Consider the following 18997-nt stretch of genomic DNA (forward strand, 5'->3'; position numbering starts at 1 on the left):
CCAAACTCCCTGATGTCTTCGGACAATAAATAGTGCCTATAGATGGCTGTAGATTCCTAAAGGAATAGAAGCCACTAAACTCTCAATAAAAAAAAAAAAAAAAAAAAAAAAAAAAAAAAAAAAAAAAAAAATCTTTCTAACATTGATAGTCTTATCTGTTTATATCATAATACCTTTTAATCATGCGGACATAAATAGAAACACGGAAGGAGCTAGTCTCAAAACTGTCAGTCTATAGTTGCACAAAATCCAATAAAGGTAAGATTCGTAGACCATGCTAATCGTCGTACTGAAAAATATTTCAGGATGGAGAGTGTCACTTATGGTCTACCTGACCATCTTCGCGTCGAAACTGTTTCCATCACTAGACATTTTTGAAACCTTAAATGCGCTCTCCACAAATGATTTCATTATTGAATTCTGAGGAAAGGCAGAGTCAAAAATCATTCACAAATTTCAATAAGACCACCAAGAAAGCCAGAAATTTGTATTGTTTTCTTATTGAAAACCAGGGCAAAATTGCTGCAGACCGATTGACCTAACCCCGTGTTTCACTAACTGAAGCTCCCCCCCCCCCCCCCAACGCTAAACGGTCTCTTACCTCTTACTAGAGACATTTCTGACACAAATGATTCCTGCAGCCTAATTGTTGAAATTTATGTCGACACCACGGGAATCAAAAATCGATATATTACACGGTGCAGATAGGGCTATCTCTTGTCTTATTTTGCCGACATAGCCAGTTAAAGTTACAACAATGCGGCTGCCGGACAGATTTTCCCGGTTCAAAGTTTCATTGTTTTACATGAACCAAATTTTGGTCCCTTCAGCCGATTTTCATTCTCCTTGGAGAGAGCTTACACAGAGCTGCAGGTAATGATAAAGGACCTGAGATATCGCAATGTACATAAGTGTTTTTCTCCTTGCATCTCCAGTCACTGATTTGGCCTGATTAGTCACTGATTTGCTGGCCTGATAGGCGCTTGCAGCGTTTTGATAGACAAGTTACTTTTCCTACTCCTGCGTTCAAGTCTCTCGACGAACGGTCACCGCCACACACAGTGGATCGAGTCAATGGGAGAGGTTCGACAAAATTTGAAAACTTTAAAAGCCTATAACTCCCTTTATACAAAACTTTGAGATTTTAAAAGTGGATCCATTGGTTCCCTCGTGAAATTTTCTTCTAGAGGCACCCCGTAAAATTTAAAATGTGACGGATTAAACATGAAAATTTGCAGTTTTAGTCAAAAATGTCATGTCCCACCTCTCTGATTGACTTGGACTGCATTTTGCAATTTGGAACCATAAATTCTGTCTCGGTTTAAAAACAACGTCTGTGCCATTAGTTTTCTTGTGCACATAAGTGTTTTTTCAGATGAGCCAGAATTTATAGTTCCAAATTGCAAAATGCAGTCCACTTGATCCACTGTGCGCCACTGCTCGATGAACGTCATCTCAACACCAAGGTGTTGGCGATTGAACTATCTTCACGAGGGCACTGGACAAGTGGACTCTGAGGAAGACCTACTTGGCACCGCTATCCCACTCTATCTTGCCAAAATTCACGCTAAAATCAGCCTTAGCTTAACTCAAAATTCTGTTTAAATTTCAAGTCTGGCAACAATGTAACGTTTGAGACGCCGATCAACTTCCATTCCCCACTTCTTGGTGTAATATTAACACGTCGCGTAGCGTCGCGACGTCATGTGCCCGAAACACTTAGAGGCGCGCGCACGTCACCGCCACATAATAGCAATGTTGCCGTTTCCGTTGAAATAAATCAATTCGACAAGGACGAGCCTAACAAATGATTTAATCTGCCCTCTAGGTTAAGCCTGGTTTATCAATGCAGACTTCCACTTTTAGTTAATTCAATCAGAGCCGCAGAACTTCGGAAGACGATTCGCTGCTCGATCGCGCAGTTGAAGATCACTGTATATTAATAAAGTGATTTCTTAAAAATACCCGAGCATCACATCAAGTTATGTTACGTCAGGTATTTGTGCACAAAATTTAACCTGGGAAGCGGAAGGAGTGTTGAAGTTGATAAAATAATGCGCATTTTAAAAATCGTTACTGTGCGTTACTAAATGTTAGAGATCGAAATGTTCTGATTCGACGTCGAGGATAGATCGCTTTGAATTTAACACAACTCTTGAGTCAAATTTGAGTTAATTTAATTCATGTGGTTATAAGTGACTTCAAACGACTCAAATCGACTCTAAAATGGCTTTAATAAACTTGATGCTGCTTCCATTGCCTCTGAGTTGGACTCTCGTTTGACTGCGGCTGCAAGTTAATTGACTTGACTCACCGTCAACGTAAGAAGACGAAAATATTACTTTTATAAGAGAATTGAGGGTTTAAAGTTTCGTGTTCAAACGACGTGATTTTGAGAGTGAATATTTGAAGTTTCAATCTCCTACGATAGGAGAATTTTGAAGGAAACCCGATTTCAAGAACTTGAGACTTTGCGCCGCTCTCGGGGCTATGACGACATTACTGCCGTGCTAAGGAAAAATGCCGTATGAACATTCGAGGGTTGCCAAATCTCCATCGATAAAATACTAATTTCTGTGGAAATTTATGAATGGTTTTCCTTGAAATTTTCAGGAACATCAGGTGAAATTGCGAAGAAAATTAGCTAATTAATTTGCTGGAAAAATGTTCATAAGTTCACCAGGAAATTCGTGTTTCATCGGGTGAAATTTGGCAACGCCTGAGGTTCATACGGCGTTCTTTCTTAGCACGGCAGAGTATGGCGAGTGTTTCCTCTAGAGTACCTATATTAAGAGAGAATGGCCACTGGGTCCCATGGAGAGGCTTAGGACCCAAAAATGGCGGTGCTTTGTTTTGGTTTTTGAGGATGGGAGGGGGGGATCATTGCCAACTTTTGACGGTTATCACCAACCGCACTTGCTGCCAACCTTACTACATCTAAGATCATTTTTCTCAAAAATTGCACACGATTAGCCTTAAAAATATGTAAAAAAGTCGCAATAGTGCATATGGGTAAAGTTCTCGTTACGATAAGCAAAGACAACTACATTTTGAATCATTTTGCATTACATTAACTTTATGGCGTCCGCCATTTTTGGGTCCTAAGGGCTCCATTCAGCCTAAGATGGCTGAGCCAATCAGAGGTGGTAACTCCAGTGGCCATACTCTCTCAATATAGGTACTCTAGTTTCCTTCCAAGAGCTCCCAAGATTTCCCGTCCTTCCTCAAGAAAATTGACGTGGTTAAAGAATTTGGGTTTGTGGAGTGAAGTTGCTTTTTTGAGGGGCGGTCAGAGAAATGAGACGTGACGGGAAGCTGGTGGACAGAATGCGGACATCGCACTGATCTTGGACAAGTTTCCGATTCTGCCTGGAATGGACGCGCCCCCCCCCCCCCCCCCCCCCGGTTGTCGAGCCAGTAAGACGCCTGCCCGCCGCAGCGCGCCGCTTCCGTTCCCACGATGACGTCATATTCCTCTCATTCCTGTCAAAGTTCTCATCATCATGAGTAATATCCCGTTTATCGATTCGATTTTACGTCATACCTCCACCGCCCGTTCTTACTCGAGCGGATATTGGTCTGTTTTTGGTCCTTTTTTTTTTTTGCAGGGAGGTTTTATCATTTCATGGACAGTCACGTATTGATCACATATCAGAGGTATTTTAAATTCAACGTGGATCGACTTTGAAACTTTAAAAGCACGTATCTCGGATTGCGACGCTGCAGAGGGGCACCCGGTCCACAAGGAAAAAATTAAATTGCTGATTTAACGATTCAATTGCTAAAAAAAAAGACTGCAATGTTTCAACGTGGATTTTAAAACAAAAAAATGCTACTTTAACCACTATTGTAAGCTACTTTGACCACGGGGGTGGTTAAAGTAGCATTTTTGTGTTGTGAAATCTACATTGAAAAATTGCAGTCACTTTTTTTTAGCAATTGAGTTGTTAAATCAGCAATTAAATTTTTTCCGTGAATGGAAAAACGACATAAACCTCCGGATGTCGCCACATTTTCTTTAATAAAACACAAATTTTCAGGAAAATTTGTCAGTATTCTCCGCACGATTTTTCAGAGAATTTTTCAGAGAAACATCGCAACAGAACGAGGATTTTAGTGTATTTTCTGAAGGAAATACACTATTTTTACAGTTGTTGTAACGATATTTTGGCATAAATATTATCCTTTCAGTGAGAAAATGTGTAAGTATGTGTGAAAAATAGCTCAAAGCATCATCTTTTTTACTTTAAAATAATTGAGTACCATTTAAAACTTAAATTACTTGCGTAAGCTTTATTACCGCTAAAATTTGTCTCAGGCTCTACCGTCAACTCACAGAAGCTAACCTGGACGGGCCGATCTGGATTTTATCGTCCGAGTCTGCAGCCAGCCGAAGCTGTTTCGAAACATGCATCTCCCATCGGCATCGCTCCAAGAGGAGATTTTAATCGAATTCGTTTGCGAAAAATACCGTCCATTCACTCAACTTTCACTGCGAGGACGGGGAAAAAAAAGACTTGCTAAAAAACGCACTAGATGGCGTGGATTTTTTTTTATCATATTCTAATTACTACTTGCCTTAACGCGATAGGCTCTTTTGCCACGCCCTTCAAAGGAAATAGCTTTTTTTCCATCGCGCAGAGGAAAGATCTCCCACTGAGTTGATCCAAGAGTGAACGGTGCAGTCTCTTTTTTTTCCGAAAAAAGTAATTTGCCCACACAATTGAATAATTCTTGCATCGCGTTTATTGAGTCTTGCAAGTTAACGAAGCACAGACGCGGGGTACTTTTAAATGCTAATACTCTCAATGCGGTTGTTTATTTTAGGAAATGAAATTTCCCTCGGTATATTTGATTTTCAATGGCGTGGCGTGCTTTGCGATATATCGGGGAAAAATCGATTAACAGGTCGCTCGCAGCGAACACCTTAATAATCGATTCTTTACCATGGCTTCAAATGGAGGAAATATCGATAATCGATCATTCACGCCTCGCCACTGTTGATTTTTGCAATTATCCGAGGAGTTGCAATCATCCGTTGCCATGTTAATCAATTGGACGTATTTCTATCAAACGGAACTATGTGCATTAAGACATGAGCCCTGAGACCGTAAGAATACATGCATAACAGGGCTCACGTCATAATGCACGTAGTTCCGTTTGACAGAAATACGTCCAATTGAAGTTTTCTCATCAAAGGCCTGAAGAAGTATGGGAACACGTCATATCCTAGCGGAAAACGGAACAGCTAAAATATTTAGTTCTTTTAAAAGTTCTTCCAAAGAGTTGAGGTCTCGCTCGCAAGCTTTCTTGATCCCCATTGACAGTTCGGATTTCATTAAACCCAACCAGTTCATATAGCCGCGCGTTCAATGTGAACAAGTCCAACTGATTACGTTAGCCACAAATGTTGCCACTCCGAAACGTAAACATACGCGTGTTAAGCGCTGTTGTCAAGTGAGGAGATATATGGTGCGGTGCGTCTCCTCGCTGTATCGTCATCAGATACCCATACTCGTACAGTCCGAAAAAGAATGAGCAGAGACATGGGTTTCGCACTTTGGCACATTCAGCGGATGCTAATTTTGCCCCACCTGTCCAGCCTTTGCTTGGACACAGCCGGCGGCTCTTGTTCTCATTGTGCTCTTATTCCACTGAGCGACATTTTTTTTGTGCTCCGATTATACGCTAAAAAAAAAAAAAATTCGGCAAAATCTGCACCCTGACAAATTTGACACTTGTAGCCGAGATTCTCGGTTTTGATACTTTGTGACAATGTTTTTGGCAAGAGCTTTACAAAATTAACGACAGTATTTCTATGCGAAGAAAACCAAAAACTGCGCAAATTTTACAAAATGCTCGGTTCAATAATAATGAATCCAGTGGGATTACATTCAAATTTTCAAATTTTTCGCATGTTAAGAATTTTGTCACATTCACACGGCATATTTCAAAATTTGACTGAGTAAATTATTTTGGAGACTGCAATATTCCATTTTCTTGATAGAGTGCTGAATTAGTTTGTTTTACTAAAATGAGTGAGTTAGATATTATTTCCATCCTTCTAGTCACTTAGAATACTTTAAAAATAAGAAAGAGAGAGAGAAAAAATGAAACAATTGAGCCAAGGTGTCTCAAATGGCCCTCAGAATGTTAGCGCGCGGTCCCATTTAATTTACCGGATAATTAGACATATTTTTAATTGACAACGCTTCGTGAAAGCTCATTAAAGAATTTAATCGTGTTTCAATGAGGCGTATAAGGCAACACTGGTAGTAAAAATAATCTCATCGGAAGAGTATTTAAAGTACTGCTATAATTATTGCTTGCAAGTAATAGTAGACCTTAAAAAGAAAAAAAAAGTCAAGAGGCTTTACAATATCATCGACGACGAAAATGTGCATTGAGTTTCTAAAGGTTGTTGCCACGATTGATAACTGATAAAATTAAGTTAATATTTCATGCATCTAGATAACGGTTTTCAAAATTTTCAATTAAAATAGTCATTTGTGTTTTTGGTGTCAACGCACATCCTGAGTGCTCAAAATTGTAAGATTTCAAAAAAAGTAAAAAAGTCCCTTATAAGTCTAAGAAATGACCTGAAAGTGTCTTTATACTTTTGTTTATACTATAGAGAGTGTTTTTCGTCGTAATCGAGTTCCGACTTTTGTTATCCACCTTGATAAAAATAGCTTCCCTGATAAATTGGTCTTCGTATGTACACGGATTTTTCTTTTCGCCTTGGACTAGATCTGAAAGTACTTACTGACATTTCAATTCTCGCACCTCTCTCTGATTGGTCGGTGAGTTCTCAGGCATTCGTGTACCCTCCTTTGCTTCTAGTTTTGGATTAAGACAAACAAATAAAATGTCGGTAGAACTCCGGACAAGATGAAAATGTCTAAATCTCAAACTTCTGAACACAATATCAGGTGTGTGTACAATGATTTTAAAGCGCGCCCTTTGATGAGCCTAAAATTGATGAGCCAATCAGAGAACGGCACAGGCATTGCAATACTCTACCGACGCGACGTACATAGGCCGAACCGTATCATCTATCGAGGATGATAAAGTTTTAAATATTAATGACAGGATGAATATCACAGACTACTCGATGCAGGCATAAGTCATCGTGACGTTCTGTTAGAATCTTTTTATAACGCGGATTGAAGATACAAATTGGACCTCGCGCCGTCACGTCAAAAATCAACGTCACGTCATAGAGCAACGTCACGTCATAGAGCAACGTCACGTCACATCGTGTCACGCTAGTATCGCAAATATTTCTCAGTCGACTGTTCATGCATCAGACGAAAAAGATAGCACGGCTGTACTTGGCAATGCTGAAAACCGACCAATGGGTGGCACTAACGAATCACCTTTCACTTCTGCCTTTCGTCCACCAGGCTTCGCCACGATTGGGTTCGTTCCGGTGATTTAAATTGACTCCAGGCGGCTTTTTCGTCTGAGCCTATAGGTCGTAATAATCCTGATTATTGATCAATTTTTTTAGGGAACCAGAATACGACCTCAAAATATAGGGCTCCGCTCCTACATTTATCTTCATAGATCAAACTGCAAGGGTAGGTCCACTGATCAAAAATTATAAAAGCACGTATGAAACTTTGATTTCGCATGCATCGTCTCAGTTTCAAAGTCTTCATCCTTAAAAACGCTTGTTTAGAATGCGCTGTCGGCCCTATTGGTTCATATTTCAAATGTATAGGTTGGCAGCGGTACTTTTCTAGTGATTTTCGTTTTTCGCGTTGTCGCCCTTTTGGGCCCTAAGAGCTACATAAATAGAGTTGTCCATACTCTCTCTAGATACTCTTAGAGTACCTGTATAGCGAGAGTATGGACAGATCGCTTCATGGAGGGCTTAGGGCCCAAAAGTGCAGCCACCCTTCTAACCAACTTCTAACGCACAAAATTTCACTGCCAGTCTATAGACTCCAATTCTAACGAAGATGGCTAAGAAAGTACATAAATGAGCGTTCTTTCACAAAAATGAGTAAATTTATGAAAAAACTAAGTCAAATACGTGCTTTATAAACGATGGTTCGTAACAATTGTATTAATAAATCCCTCTGGATAATTGAAATTCATAGGTTGGCTGCATTTCTGGGCCCTAACTTAATTCGCGGAGGCATCGGTGAAGGCCTGATGGATTTTCGGAATTTCATATCTGTCTATACTCTCGCTATACAGGTACTCTAGATACTCTGGTTCCGGCCCTTCCTCTCTGCGACTCTGATCGGAGCGGTCCAATTAAATGCGTTAAATTTGTGCACGACTCGACAACGACGGCGCCACCTGCCCGGCCCGGGCCCGCTTTGAAAGCCTTCCAGATGACCAGGAAGCAGGAGCAGAGGCGCAGAAATAATTTGCCTGACAATAAAATAAAAGTAAGTTCCTCGGCAAGTTCCACAAACAGGCTGAACGGCCGCGGCTTTTTTTCCGCCATCCTCCGCCCCGTTCGACCGCGATTCGCCAATGCAATTACATAATTCGTGGAGGATTATCATTATCTCCCCCGCGGGAGGCGCTTCCCGCGTATTTGCTCTTCTGTCAAATAAATTACGAGTTCGAGCCGCGGTCCGCGCATCCGTGGTAAGAGCCTCTTAGTGGGTGGTTCACGCCGCGGCCCTGTTGCCGGCGACAAATCGTCCTACCGGATTCCCACCGAAAAAAATCAATGGCCTATAAACCAATTAACGGTTCATACGGAACACCACTAATGGTGGTAAAGGTAATTTGGACGTATTTCTATCAAACGGAACTAAGGCTTGTCTCCACGAGCCGTTTCACGAGATTTGCCCAGGGAAGAATCCCACTTACGAAGTTGGGAAAAATATTGAGTTGATCAATATTTTTCCAGTACCAAGTATGGTACTTGTACCCGAGGACCCACTGAGAGAAGAAGAAGACGTGAAACGGATGGTGCGATATTTATTCATTACTACATCGTTAATGTTTGTTTAGTTAAAAATGTGTCTAATTGTCAATTAAGTGCAATTATTATTTAATCCGGTTAAATACTCGACTTTAACTAATTTATCTTCCCACGCAAACTAGTCACATGACTGTATGAGCCCGTCCCGTGGAGACGGTAACTAGGAAAAATCCCAGAAGTTTCATTCCTGCGATTCGAACTTGGGACAAATCCATGAAAACGTTCCGTGGAGACAAGGCCTAAGCGCCATAGGGGGAGGAAGGGAGAAGGGGGCTTGGATTGGCGGGTGTTGCGGAACGCGATGCTGGTTCCGTCCTAAACTCGCAATGCTTTTCCATGGCGCTTATAGTTCCGTTTGACAGAACGCGCTATCCGGGATTCTAAAATCCTCGAGAGGAACTCAATTTGGCGCTTATTTCTGTTTAACAGAAATAGTCCATTTATAACAGTTAGTTAATTTATTACGACAATCAGCAACCAGGCTATTTACGTCGGAGACCAAGAGTTTACCTTAAATTTTTAAATCTACCTGCTTAAAGAGCTAGTGATGGTATATACACATTAGGCCTTGTCCACACGAGCGGGGTTCGCGGAACTTAGTTCGGCTCTTGGCTGAGCTAAAACTTATTCCTCCATACCCCGGAACTTCCCCCGAGCTTCGAGCTTCTATTTTTTGAATAAGAAACAATGTTAAAGTGGGCGGGATTCCCTTTGGAGAGATGGAAAAGCAGGAATTTACCTCCTACCAAACGGAACTAAGCGCCAGCTGTATGCGGCACTCATAAGCCGAGAGCATACGTGACAAGAGCGTTGTAGATAGGGCTCATGAATTGAAGACCCGGCGACCGGCGGTCTCGTCACCGCTGACGTCACTGGCGCTTTATAATTCCCATCCATGCTTACGGCCTTCGACTAACGACAACACCCCTTCTTTCCCACCTGACTCTGGTTTCGTTTCGCAGAAATACGTGCAAATATGAAGAAAAAGTTGAAAATGTAACTGTCCACTAGAATCTGATTCAATTGCACTTGCATGATCGGAGTGAGGCTCAAATGGACCGAAATTAGCGAGCTTGTCCTTTTTATTGGAAAATTCGACCAATCAGAATGCAAGGATGAGGATCAGTTGAGCTCCAAATGAAAATTTATAAAATCCATAATCCGGTTTGGTATCCAGGCTACCAGTCTAAGATGGTAAATAATCCTAGCTGACGTACTTTGAAGAGTAATACCATTCAAACATCATGATTTAGCATCTCAAATTGCGTAAGTGATATTCGGAAAAACCCCTGTCTCATTGCAACCGTTGGAAATACACCCCTGCTCGGCCAATCACAGCTCTGGGATTATTTTGGACCGAGCAGATCGTGATCCGGCTGGAAAATCCAAATTAATAAATGTGCCGTCTTCTCTCGGTTTCGCTTTGATGAGCCAGAGGAAAAAATCGGTTTTCGACACCCTTTTCTCCAACTTCAACATTGCTGAGCAATTCACCCACTTCCAGTTAAGAATCAGCGGGCTGTTCGTTTAAATTTATAGACAAAGCTATAGACAAAAAAAGACCCAGGGATGATCATGATCCAGCGGGCTGATTCTTGTAATTGATGGACAAAGTGGTGGACAAATAAGAAAAAAGGAAATTGGAGCGATCCTGTTGGTTGAAATGGGTGATTTAATAGACTAAGGTGAAAAATGATGGACTAACACGCTAGGGTCCCTCCTGGGTTGCCATCAGTTGTCTATTACTTACCTCTTTTGTCCATTGCAACCACCCGTTTTCACCAATAGATTGCTCAACCATTCCTGGATCTTCTTAGTCTATCGCCTTGTCTATCAATTCAAACGAGCAGCCTGCTGATTCTTAATTGCAAGTGGGTGGATTGCTCAGCAATGTTGAAGTTAGAAAAAAGGTGCCGAAAATCCTCAGAAATTTTGCATTTCCTCAAGGAAATAACATCGAATTTGTACGATTTTCATGACTTTAAAGCTTCTAATCGACATAAATACGAGCCCCATACGTTTTTTGAACATGGACCTGTTTCTCCCAAAAATGACCAAACACGTCAATCGATGATTTACGATGGGAATTCCGACAGTTGAGCGGTGAAGCCCCAAAGGTTTATGTTGAATTTGTATCTTTTAACGTCATCTCTGATCCGCAACAATATCTGACACTACATCAGACCTTAACTTTCAGTCCATTTTACGATTTAAAGGAAATGTTTCAGGGAATCTATTTTTTCTACGCTCTAAATTCATTTTTTGAATAATTAGTTAAATAATGCGTTTTTTAAGTATCACAATTTTTATTGTGCTATAGGGCCGGATTTATCTACTTGCCGCCCACTACTGAGCCGCCTGTATTTTGCCGCCCCCTTCTCATTCGTTTTGAAACATCAATAAAAACCATCAAATGAACGTGCCAGCGGAGGAGAGGTGGAAAAGACGCGTTTACTGGTTTTGAACAAATTTTTCGAGAAAGCCCTGTCAACAATACTAGCAAAAGTTCACGGAACTTTGCGCAAAAGTTCAGTTTCGTAACCCTATCTCTGTGGAGACAAGGCCTTCCTTTCATAAGAAATGAACGAAAAAATTATGAAAGAACAAACAAAAATGTGGATAAATGATTTTAACTTCCGCCGCCGCGCCACGCAGACCGCACCGAGTTTGGCGCAATGCGTGATGTATTCAGGCAGTCTTGTAGGCGCTATGAGTTTCACGCCGACCGCTGCCGAACGCACTGTGTTTGATGCAATGCGTGAAGTATTCGTGCAGTCTTGTAGGCGCTAATATGTGTTACATGTCGATCGCTGCGCCGAGGGCTTCTCCTTTTCATCTCATGTCCTCGTCATCATTTCTCTCTAAGTCGCGCCGTTTCAGGCCAAATTGAGTGTTTGGTTTCTCTCTCAATTCTACTAATTAAAGGTGCTTTCTCTTGTATCTTTGAAAGACGCCAAATCAGAAATTACTATACTCTCAGGAAATGAGAGATTTTGTCACCGTCTCTCGTTTGTAATTTTTTTCTAAATTCGATTTTTTTTATACCTACATTGAAAAAATCACAAAATTTGCCGCCCCCTATCGATTTGCAGCCATGGGCCGTGGCCCATGTGGCCTCCCCCTTAATCCGGCCCTGTTGTGCTATCTCGTGGCTGTTCTACCACTCCTCTTGCATAAGCCTGCAAAAAATTTAGGCAATGCTTTCCATTTCGGACTAATTTGATGCTAATCTTCCTTAGGCGCCTTCTAAAGTGTGAATGATGTGTGAGCCAAACCGAGAAGGAATGATTGAGTGCACTACTCGGGTAGATGACGTCGCACACCGCAATACTACTTTTAGTCCAAGAAGTGATACCTCATTTCAGAGTGAAAACTTTGTGTTAGATGTGTCTTTCTTTTTTTTACGGCACTGTAGACTTCGACTATTAAAATACGAGTTTGCGACGAGCAAAACTGACCGATTTTAAGCCCTCCATTTTTTAAAAAAATTACTGCGTGGACCGTTCATGTTGGGCATGAAAAAACTGCTGTTTATCAATTTGACGCATCATTCATGGAAAGGAGTCTAATATTTAATTGATATTTCGGATCGTAGTTTAATTTGCTGTCTTAGAGGAATGAGAGCTCCCAGCAAAAAGTGCCGCACTCTGCGGGAAGGCCACGCTGCAGCGCTGCTGGCCTGGTAGTCCTCATCGCAGCTCTTCGCGGCAAATTAAAATGCCTCCATCACCGGAATATTAAATATTTCTGCTTTCAAGGTGAATATTTACTTCTGAGATAAATGTCATTTCGATTACCATCCTGAAGAAGCAAAAACTTTTCGAGGGTTCATAAGCTACCGATCATAACATTCACCATTCAACAATCAACATTCTGGGGCTGCAGGTGTAAATGTCAGATATACTCGCATGAATTTTTTTCGACCGAAACCTCGCGTCAGAGCAATGTAGGTCAACGCTTGACCTTGTACAGTTGAAACGTTTCAGATACCTCAATAGCAAAAAAACGACCGGAGTCAAAAACAAGGGTAGCAAATTTGCACTTTTTTCCTTGATGAAGTTTGATATCGGCGTGATATAAAAAAAAATGATTATGTCTTTTATAAACTCAATACAAGATAAAATAATTAGAGGGGAGACATTTCTCGTAAAAAAATATGCAACTTCACATCGAGCCGCGAGAAGAGGAAGCCGTGGTTGTGGTGAAAGAGAGGGGGAAAAAGAAATGATAAAAAGTAAAAATTCAGAAAGCCCAAACGAACAGAAATCTAATGATAGAAAATTTCAAAGCTGATTCCCTCACAGTTCATAATCATTTGATTCCGCAAAAACATGAATGATGTACAAGAACGGCGGTATAATTATAGTGAACTAATGATGCAATATTAATTATTCTGAAAACAGGAGATAAGGTTTCTAGTGAAGTAGTGGCAACCTCAAAAGTCAGACGCCTCTCATGAAGGTTGCTGAATTGACGTAAAGAACCTCCCTTCAACAGTTGCGTGCTGCACTTGAAACTAGAGTTTTTATTCGATTTGAAATGGAATTTGCAAGAGGGAACTACTGTTTCCTACTCATTTCAGAGACAACATATGGACCACTAGTTTCCCTATGCAGCATAATCCTCATACCCCTTATGCAGAACCTCCCTTCATAATAATTTAGATCAAATGGACGCATTTCTATCAAACGGAACTATGTGCATTAAGACATGAGCCCTGAGACCCATAAGAATACGTTCATGACAGGGCTCAAGTCACAATGCACATAGTTCCGTTTGATAGAAATACGTCCAAATGAGGGCAGTAGCGAGGCGTGAACGATCGATCATAGATATCTCCTCATTTGAAACTGTATAAAGAATCGATAATTAAGGTGTCCGTTGTGAACACCCTCTTTATCGATCCTCTTTCATGGGTTTAAATGACAGATCAATCAATTATATCGCAAAATATGTCACGCTACTGGCATGTAGTTAAGTTACGTGCTTTTGCAGTCGAGTCAAAAATCGTAGTTCCTCGCAGCGAAATGCAACCCGTTTTTAAAATGCAAAAACTGAGTGTTTATACCTAGAGACAGTCTGTACATCGTCAATTGACTGTATGTAAAACACAGCAATGATAAATGTTTCTTGAATCGTTCTTAGGAAAAACTAGAGGCATTACAATTCAAAATCCTCTGCAGAAAGTATTTTAACCCTATTTGATTTCATTATAGAGATAAGTGTTATATTAACATGATAATCTAAACCTTGGTCAAAAATTTACGTTCGACCAGGACCAGATTTTCCTATATATGAATCAGTGGCGATTCAAGCAAATCGGCAAAAATGTTTTCCTTCCATTTAAATGTAGGTTTTATGTATGAAACAATCAAATTTGTCAATTTTATCAATTTATAATTTAAATGGAGGAAAACCCTGTTGCCGACGCACACCTAACCTCTCCATCAAAGAGAACTTGCAGGTGTCTGAAATTTGATGAATTTCGTGTTCAAATGGAAACTACTGAGAGAACTGAACACGAGGTTAGTGCCGAGGGGAATGCCGCCAGATGACGTCACCAGGCGGTGCATTTTCTCACTTTTAAATCTATTTTTATGCTATTTCCCATAGCAGAAAAAAGATTAAAAAAAAATACCGTGAAATCAGCTCTTTAAGCACTTTCAGATGAAGCAATGAAAAATTTGCATGCAAACTCTCCATCCTGAGGTGTATCTGCTATCCAAGAGGGCGAAAAAGTAATGCCACATTGTGAGGATATCGAGGTCATTTTCCCAATTTCTTTTTAAAGAGAGAGAGAGAGAAAGAGAGAGAGGAGGGGGGGGAGCGCTATCTATAACAGTCTTGATCTGGAGGTTCATTGCGGCTCGATTGTTGAATCGATATCGAACAATCATGCTCGATAGAAAACATTGCTAAGATAGGGGTTTATCGATATCGAATGACCATGATCGATAGAAAGCATTGCTAAGATAGAGATTCATCGCCATCGAATGACATTTATCGATAAAAAGCATTGCTAAGATAGGGATATATTGATATCGAATGACTATGATCGATAAAAAGCATTGCTAAGAAAGGGATTTCTCAATATCGAATGACAATGATCGATAAAAAGCATTGCTAAGAAAGGGATTTCTCAATATCGAATGACAATGATCGATAAAAAGCATTGCTAAGATAGGGATTCATCGATATCGAATGACAATGATCGATAAAAAGCATTGCTAAGATAGGGATATATCGATATCGAATGACAATGATCGATAAAAAGCATTGCTAAGATAGGGATGTATTGATATCGAATGACCATGATCGATATCAAGCATTGCTAAGTCAGGGATTTATCGATCAAGATCATTCGATAAACAACTCAACAATCGACCCGCTGAGTCTACATGGTTTCAGCACGTTTCCGATTTTTCCCTACTTCCAGTAATGAATAAGTGTTTTTGGCCCGCGGTCAAACTTTTGAGCAGCGATACGTACAGTAAAGGCCACTGCACCAAATAAAAAATACAGTTCGCGTTTATGATCGGTATTCTGGTTTTAGAGCCAGATTTTTCTGACTGCATGGAACTATGCAACGTGACTGCATTGAGACGTCTGGATGGAGATAATTTCTTTTTATTTTGACAAACAGCAGAGCGAATTCCCAGTGGGAGAAAAAAATGAAAACATTCCCTCGAGCGAGCAACCGAATCCAGCAAACTTCCTTGAGAGATTTTTCGGTTGTGCATTTGCACCGAAATGAACTGTTATGCGGCAAATTTGAAATTTTCAAATGGACTTGCTCCATCACACAAAACCGATCCAATTTTGGTTGAGTGCACCAGAAAAAGCTGGTCTCGATCTTGAATCAGAATTCTAATCATGCGATTCCGTATGATGTTATGATTTTTTTTATCATCGTGGCATCAAAGAGAGTAAGATATTAAGCACTTTTTTGTACGCTTTCTCTTGAATGTTTTAGTAAGAATATGATTCATACAACTGATAGTTACATAGACTCAACTTTGAATTATACGGCGCACTATCAAGTTTTCGGCTCGCACTTCAGTGTCGATAACACTAAAAACACGAGTAGGTACTCAGTGTAATTCGAAAAAATTTGGTTACCTGAACCGAAATTACATTCAGATGACTAGAAACTTTGGTCTTTGGTTACCCAAACCAAAAAATTAAGGATTTCATATCGTCGTTTCCATGATGAAAGAACGCAACTTCATTCAAAGGTTGCAAAATTGACTTAATAAGTCGACTTTTACAAGAATAGGACAGTGTCATTCCTGTTCAAAATTTTGTCGATTTTTGTGTGTAGCCAGGAGAAAAATCAGTGAAATTTTCAGTCTAACTAAAAACAGTTTTCCGGTAACATTAAAATTGGTAAGTTGAAATCGTGAAGCATTAAAATGATGGGCTTAGAGGACATGGCACATACGTGCAGTTTTTGAAAAATTGAAATGTCAATGATTTCAAGTAAAACTGGTCTCAATGCACATTTTGTGAAAAATACGCTCCCAAATCCCAATTTTCAAGCATCAAAAGGTCAGTTTGAACTTTTTTTCCGGCCATAAGGATCCGTGTAATTTCGAAAGTTGAAACGAGTATTTCTCGAAATAATACAAACTGCACTTACGTGCCTTGTCCTCCAAGCCCTTGCAATGTACATAGGTTTTTTTCATCTGGAAAAAACAGGATCTGAACGCTGCCGCGCTAAGCAAGAACGCCGTAAATCCATCAAGATTTTCCCGCGTTTAGGGAACTTAACTCTTTATAAAATATTAACCGTTTTACCAATACACCTCAAATTTTCAGGTTAAGTCCTTGATAGTATTTGCGAAACATTTCTGCAAAAACATTGTTTGAAGGTACACAAGTTTTTCTGCTATGATACATTGTTTCCAAAAAATTAAAATGGCGTTTACGGGGTTTTTGCGTTGAACGGCAGAACAGTGGTTCTCTTTTCGTGCGAGCCATTGCCAGGGTGAGAAATATGGTGGGGTAGGTGTGCTTACCTCCTCGTGAAAAAAGGGTCTCGTTAATGACTATGAGGGGCTGCGGGCATTCGTGGCGCGCACAAGGGATCCGATCTCGGGCGGAGGGGTTGACGCGGGAATCACAACACGTCGTTATCCAGACACAAGCACTACGATACACATTGACACATGGTAGACAACCGCCAGACTCCGACTCTTGGTGGGTGAGGATTGGACTTGGCACTGCGGAACGGGTGGACGCCGGACCGGAGACCGCGGAATGGGACGCGCGGACCAGGACCCAAGGGTAGGGGTTGGGGGGGGGGGTTAAGGGGCGCTGCAGAGGGGGAACGTTACGTATCCCAACCCGCGTCGCGACGCTCCGGAGAAAGCACCCGCTCGCGTCCCGACGCTGCCGACGCGCCGCTCCAACGCGCCGCGACGCTCGGCTCCTTTACGCCTCTTTAACTCCTACTTCAATTGGACGTATTTATGCTAAAAGGATACAAATTCTTAAGAGCAGCCCGAGACAATGATAACAGTGGAAAAACAAGGGGGAAAAACGGGAGACAGGGGTAAAATACACAATTAATAAAAACCGAGACGTTTCGACTCACAACTGAGCCATTTTCAGTCGGAAATACAATAAAAATTAAATATGTATCATAATAAAAATCATTTTTCTTTTTTTCTCGGATCCCGGTCACCACCATGATGTCATTGTTGGTGGTCACCGGCCGTCACTCATTCGTAACAACGCACGTTTTGGTTTTATACAAAATTGAACTAATTCTCTGTGGCACAATGCTGCACATTTTTATCAATGTTCGCTGTTTTCAAAGAATGGTAACAAAAATTTTTAAATTTTGAGCCACATATTTGGGGCTCTGTTTTTACAAAAGCTACAGAATAGATAGATAGACAGAATAGGCCTAAAAAGATCGTTAACATAGCGTACTAAAAAGAACAGTTTTTGCAAATCTAAAGGAATGCTCAGCAGTATAACTTTGGAATAGACCCTTGAAAGTGATTGAAGATATGTATTTACCGCTGCAAAAAATGCAAAATAAAGATGAACGAATTCTATGATATTGATAAACTCTAGGGTAAGTACAGATAAGCACCTACCTCCTACCTCCAATTTCCCAAACCGGCATAATTTTTTCTTCTGCATTTTTAATTTTTTGTAGAGGCAATGGTGGTCCGTGAGGGTCAAAAATAGATGTCATGCTTAAATACTAGTGACAAATAAAAATAAAAAGTAAAGCCTAAATAAGTAGAAGTTTAGGGTTTCATAAAATTTAAATGACAAAAAAGTTGTAAAACTTTTTAAAATCCAGGATTATACACCCTACTATTAAAATAACAGGGGACCGAACGTCGTTTCCGACGATCCGAGATTTTCTCCTCACTTTCCTAATAATAAAAATAATACATTTTCTAATAATATTTCCAATTTTTTTGTTCCTTTAAAAGTTTGCTCGAAACATTTCCGATAAGCCGGAAAGAACTATAAATCATCGTAAGTTTTCCCGAAAAAATTTGTGGGTATGTCCTTCTGGATAAAAATTTCCTCTCTTTCCCAAAAAATTCCTCACTGATCATGCTACCCGTGGATCGCATAATCGGGCGGATTTTTCTCTCCTGTAAACAACTCGCTTTCTGTTTTTTTTTTTCAAAATCAAGGAAAGAAATATAAATCTTAATATTTGCAGAATTTCAAAATCTAGGATCTCATTTTTTTTTCTTGTTCTTGTTCTGAAAAAAAAAATTAAACATGAGTAGAGGTGTGCACCGTTGTAATCGTCTACTTTTTTTTTGCATGTTGCCATCGATACTGGAGACAGGTATTCATTCACCGAAGGCATTCTTGAGATAACTATTCGACTACACTGCCGTGCTAAAGAAGAACGCCGTATGGGCCTTCAGACTTTGCCAAGTTTCCTCCGATAAAAACCGAAATTACTGGGAAAATTGTGAATATTATTGTCGTAAATTTTTAGACAATTTTGTACGCAATTCAATCTAAAATATCTGAAAATTTCAAGGAAAAATATGCATGAAT

At 40.3% G+C, this 18997-nt stretch overlaps 1 protein-coding gene across 2 annotated transcripts in view; it reads right to left on the minus strand.

Annotated features, from left to right (window-relative positions):
* The window catches only part of LOC109035997 (uncharacterized), a 120761-nt gene extending 103565 nt beyond the window's left edge, over positions 1-17196 (minus strand). For both annotated transcript variants that reach the window (XM_072305730.1, XM_019049886.2), the window contains exon 1: positions 16972-17196. The gene's annotated coding sequence lies outside the window, so the exon portion shown is untranslated. The remainder of the gene's footprint in view (positions 1-16971) is intronic.
* Positions 17197-18997: the final 1801 nt, after the last annotated feature.

The sequence above is a fragment of the Bemisia tabaci genome, unplaced genomic scaffold (assembly GCF_918797505.1).
Source record: "Bemisia tabaci unplaced genomic scaffold, PGI_BMITA_v3".
NCBI classification, from domain to species: domain Eukaryota; kingdom Metazoa; phylum Arthropoda; class Insecta; order Hemiptera; family Aleyrodidae; genus Bemisia; species Bemisia tabaci.